This window comes from Nycticebus coucang, chromosome 23 (genome assembly GCF_027406575.1).
Source record: "Nycticebus coucang isolate mNycCou1 chromosome 23, mNycCou1.pri, whole genome shotgun sequence".
Lineage (NCBI taxonomy): Eukaryota > Metazoa > Chordata > Mammalia > Primates > Lorisidae > Nycticebus > Nycticebus coucang.
In genome coordinates, this window is record NC_069802.1 from 25,670,374 (window position 1) to 25,675,976 (window position 5,603).

General features: G+C 40.3%; 1 non-coding gene across 1 annotated transcript; it reads right to left on the reverse strand.

Annotated features, from left to right (window-relative positions):
• Positions 1–3,840: 3,840 nt before the first annotated feature.
• On the reverse strand, positions 3,841–4,030 carry LOC128576168 (U2 spliceosomal RNA). Its single transcript, XR_008377277.1, has one exon. It is a non-coding gene; the product is annotated as a U2 spliceosomal RNA (small nuclear RNA).
• Positions 4,031–5,603: the final 1,573 nt, after the last annotated feature.

Genomic DNA, 5,603 nt, shown 5'->3' on the forward strand with positions numbered 1-5,603 from the left:
GACCTTTGAGTTGAAGGCTTTTGCAGTCACCAACTATACTTTTGCTGAGCCTTGTATATTTATTTACACATGGGGACATCAACCATCTGCAGGATCCTGTTTTCAGAAATACACCTGAATGTCTCTGCACAGGGCAGATCTGTTAATATGATTAAAATAGTCCCAGAAAATGCTGTTTCCCTTAAATATATTATGGCTTATATTTGGAAAATGTCCCACTTGCCATTGAGTGTACTTCTCTAAATAGCTAGTTAGATCTTGACCAAAGAAACCACATCAAATCTAAAACATCAATATGTTTTGGAAGAAGAGGGGCTTCAATTGTGAGAATAGAATTACACCCTTCAACAGAATAGAATGTATAACCTTCAGGTTGGCTGATACACAGGCAAGAACTCTTTCTGGTGTATTAGAGAAAATAAGAACAAGTTCAACACCTTGGGCGTCCTTCAGAGACAGGGAGACTCCCAGGCCCGTTTAGGACTGGTTGCATTTCCTTTTCTGGCTGCCTAGATGCCGTCACATGGGCTCAGATTTCCATTTCTATCTGTATTATCTCTACAACCACAAACAACATTTCTGTCCCATTATTTTTTGTAACTTTTGATTTTGAGAAAATTATAGTTTTTCCAGAAATTGCCTCTTCGAAAAGTACACGGTGATCTCTTACACCCCGTACCCTGATAGTAACACCAGGCACAACTATACACATGGTAGAAGATCAAAGCCAGGAAATTGACATTGGTCATTAGTATAATCCACAGAGCTTATTCAGATTTTATCAGTTTTCTGTACACCATATAGTTCTATGTAATCTTATCATCTGTAGATTAATATATCCACTACCACACCTGAGCTACAGAACTGTTCCATCACCACACAGCTCCCTTCCTAGCTTCGCCCATCCCCTTCCACCCACCTCTAACTCTAGCCATGCTCATCTGCTCTTCATCTCTCTAATTTCACACAATTATTTTTAATAGCATTTTAACAGCCTTAAGGCAACCTCCAACCATGCTGAACTTCCTGCCTGGACTGTCTAAGTTCTCTCTCAAGGTACCAATTATTGTTTTTGTTAATGCTCTGGTTATGAAGTTGCATAAATTTTTAGTAGTCTGATCATAATCTTAATATTCCTAAAAAACATTCATTTTACTGTAAAGTCTTTTTGAGTGTGTGGTTTTTAGCAATATCTATTCTGTGTCATAGCAGAAAGATTTATATAATGACTGAAATAAAATAGAGGTTGAATTTTTTTACTTAAGGAAGAGGTTCTGTCTGGGAAGCTTTCTTCTGGAGACAGAGTCTCACTCTGTTACCTAGGCTAGCGTGCTGTGGCACCAGCCTAGCTCACAGCAACCTCAAACTCCTGGGTTCGAGTGATCCTCCTGCCTCAGCCTCCTGAGTAGCTAGGGCTATAGGTTCCCACCACGACGCCTGGCTAATATTTCTATTTTTAGTAGCAATGGTGTCTTGCTCTTGCTCAGGCTGGTCTCCAACTTCTGAGCTCAAGTGATCCACCCATCTTGGCAACCCAGAGTGCAAGGATTATAGGCGTGAGCCCCTGTATCCAGCCTCTCGTTCATAAATTTTCAAACATATTCTTTGATATCATCAACTTTGAATCTATAACTCTAAAAATGCTCCTAAAAAATACAAATTACAGTCTGCATTTTTTCATTTCTTCCCTGGGCCAGAACTGATCATGGATAAGTGTGGCTGATTCTGGATGCGGTAAGGGAAGCTCATTTGACAATGCCTCTAAAGTAGACCTCATCAGTGACACAGATATCCTGGCCTCTATCTGCCTTATCCTTTGTCTTCTTAATTGGTTAAAAACTGGATAAGGAAAGTAATTTTATTTATCGGGCCTTACTTGAAGCTCCCAAGAAAACACACACACATACAGAGTTTCTTGACACTACATGTATAGCTTCAAAGGATAAAGGTGACTTTTCTTGCTTGTTTGTTGTTTTTAATTAAAGCTATAGAAGGGAGTAGGTGGGCAGGAAGGGATATTGAAGCATCTAAAGAAGTAAAAAAAAAATCTGACCAGAATAGTACAGATAAGATGAGGGATTCAAGTGGATTCAGCCTGTGTTTTTAGGATAGGATAGTGCTTCCTAAGCTGTAATGGTGCCAAAGAAATCCCTGGGGATGTTGCTGAAATTCATATTCTGATCACAAGATCTGGTGATCACGTCTGTATTTCCAATATGTTACAAGTGATACTGTTGCCTCTGGTCCACAGATGGCACCTCCACTAGCAATGTGTGAGACATCATGAATTACTATCCTTTGCACTCAATAATCACTTGGCAACTTATTTCTTTTGAAGTAAATTTATGTTAATAACTATTTTGCTTAATCAAATATTTATGAGGTGTCTCCAGTATTCTAAATGCAGGTCTACCTGGAAAGTGTTTCAGACTTGGTCACATCTCTTACCAGAGACATTGGACAGGACTGGGTCATATTTTCTCTGCACCCAAATGGCCAGAGCAGGCTTGTTCACATGGTGGCAGAAAGGTTCCATATGTAGTCGGCCCTCCATATCCATGGGTTTTGCATCCCTGTTTTCAACCAATTGCTGATTAAAAAATACTTGGAAAGAATAACTGAGTCTGTACATGTACAGACATTTTTCTTGTCACTATTCCCTAAACAATATAGATCACAACTATTTACATTGCATTTGCATCGCATTAGGTAACATAAGTAATCTAGAGATGCTTTGAGTATAGTACAACCTTCGTAACTGACCACCTCCCCACACTGACCTCCTCGATTTGACCTAATTTTCATAGACCAGCCATGTACCACATGTATGTATCAGTATAGTAGGCCTAGTTCCTGATGTTGACCACCTTTGTATGTTGGCTAGTTTGTTACAGTTTTTTGGGTGGTCAACTTACTGTATATGGGAGTTTGTATGTCAGTTATATGCAAATACTACACTACTTATATAAGGGACTTGAGGATTCACAGATTTAGGTGTGTCCTTGAACAAATCCCACTTGGATAACAAGGGATGACTGGACAGCACTGTTCAGCCCACATGTGCGAGTCCTTCATATGCCTTGATCTGCAATACTTTTGCTATCATCCATCCCACTGGTCAAAGCAAGTTGCGTGACCAGGTCCAGAGTCAGAGTGGGACAGAATTGCCTAAGGGCATGAGGCTGGCAGGGGAAGCATTTGCGGCTGCTTTTGTAATCTGACTGTTCAAGCTCAAATTGACCTTCAAAGGCTGCCCCAGAAAGGTTTATCAGGCTTGTTTTTTAAATCACCACACTATTCCTCTTTCACTCTTCTCCTCCTCAAACACTCTTTCTACCATCTCTAGATGGAACCCTAATCCACTTTCCAGTGTCACTCCCTTCTTAAAATTGATATCTAAATTGGATGGGATCTTTAGTCAGATGGCACATTTCATTCTTAAATGCAGGATCAGGTATTTCTAAAGAGCTTTGTTTATTTTTGCCTTCGTGTAACACTCAGAAAATGTCAATCACCGCTATCTATTAATGCCAGTTACTTCGCATGTTTTTAATACTATCTAAAGTGAGTATTCCTATTGACTCTTTTTTATTGATTGGGAAACGAGGCACAGAGAAGTGAAATTCACTTGTTCTAGGTCACACTGCTAGGAAGCCACAGTGTCAGGATTTGAACTCATAGTTCTTGAAAATAAGAGGCTGGGCTTTCAACTAATCTCATAGTTGAATGGCAATGCATGTTTACATGCTTATAATTATAAATCCACCAGTGAGGGTGTGCTTGCCTGCTTGTTGGAATGGCAAAATGGCTTTGGGGGGAGTAGAAGATCTCAAGGTTAATGGATTTTTCTTCTCTACTTCAGATTTTGCAATACCAAGTCGACGAGTGGAGTGGGTGTAAAAAACTGCTAGTCCATCTTCCTAATCCAAAAATCTACTTAATATATTGTCCTCAGATGGAGGTGTATCAGATATTAAACTGATAAGAACAGATACTACCCTTGATCTTAGCTAAATGGCCCAGAAGTGACCTACCTAAAATTTTAGACTCAGATCTGTAGGTTCACGTATTTTTTACAGTTTTCTTAGAGATAATCGGGCCCTGTTGAACTGAATCATTATAACCAGACCCACAAGAGGCTAAAGAAAAGACAAGAATGCTAATTTATTTGTGTCCAGAGAGACAGAGACGTGACCATTACACCAGCACAGATGTCAGACGGTCAGAATGACCAGTAGGGAAACTAAGAGGAGAAGGTTGCAGAGTGAGTTTCTTTCTTGCCTTCCTGCAAAAAAGAATTGGAGTCCACAGCAAAGGATTTGAGTCTACTGCTATTTTTAAGGAATACAGTCACCAAGGAGGCCTGGTGACTCACTCCTGATTAAAAGGCTGTATCTGCCAGCTGACCATAAGACTCATATCAGGTCATCAATGTTCTGTCTCTCTTCGACAATGCTGGAGGAATTCTTTTCTCTCAACTCCCCATTTTTAATATTCCATAAAAATTTCAGTATTGGGCTTCAATTTTTGGGTTTGAGAGTGTGAAGTCTGCTCTGTTGACTCTGATGATTCCCTTCCCAGCATTACAATTATAGTATGTGCAGCTGTGGCCAGGGGATGTCCATGCCTTGGGTTTAGTTATCTGGGGATGGGGCAATTGGTCAGTCTTTTTGTTGGCATGAATAACCCAGGAAAAATAATAGTACTACCAGAGGATGTGAATGAGACTTTTCTAAAAAAACATATTTTTACTTATATAAAATATGGTACATAGTTAAGATTGTGAAACAAAAAAGTGCAGCCATCTAGAGTAAGAGTCAGGATTGAGGGCAGGAAACAGAAACAATGCTCAATGTTTTAACTTTGTAGATGCTCCATTCCCGGCATTAAATCCCCTTACAAAATTGGGGAAGGTCTAGCAGTGTGAGCTTTAGATCAGATTTTTGGAAATGCCTCCCAGAGGAATGCAGAACAGAACCATGAGGGCAGCTACCACTTCTGCTGCCACTGCTTGGCTCCTGATACCAAAAAATCACTACTGAGCAGGTGTTCTGAAGGCCACACTGCCACCTCACCTGCCTCCAGACACCCAGGAGCCTGGAGATGTTCCTTCAAAGGCTGAAAAGCTTCAGGCTTCCACTACTTTGTATACCAAGGACAACAAAGGGTCAGATGGAGCAGGAAGTCGGCCTCCCTCGGATCCACCTTCCAAATTTTGGGCAAGTATAATCTAATTGGCCAAACTTAATGCTAGTGGAGACAGAGTCTAGAGTAGTGATTTTCAACCCATGTGCCGTGATACACTGGAGTACCATCAATGATCTTAGGTGTGGTGCAAATATTTTTAAAGACCATTAATTAAATTATTTTTGAATGTCCAAAGCACAGTAAGTATATATTTTTTACTCTTTTTTTTCATCAACATAATTTAAGTGTGCTGTGGAACTTAACTATAGGTTCAAGTGTGCTGTGAGCTAAAAGGTTGAAAAACACTGGTGTAGCCAAACACAGTGGCTCACACCTATAATCCCCGCATTCTGGGAGGCTGAGGTCGATGGATTACCTGAGCCCATGAGTTCCAGACCAGTCTGAGCAAGAGCAAG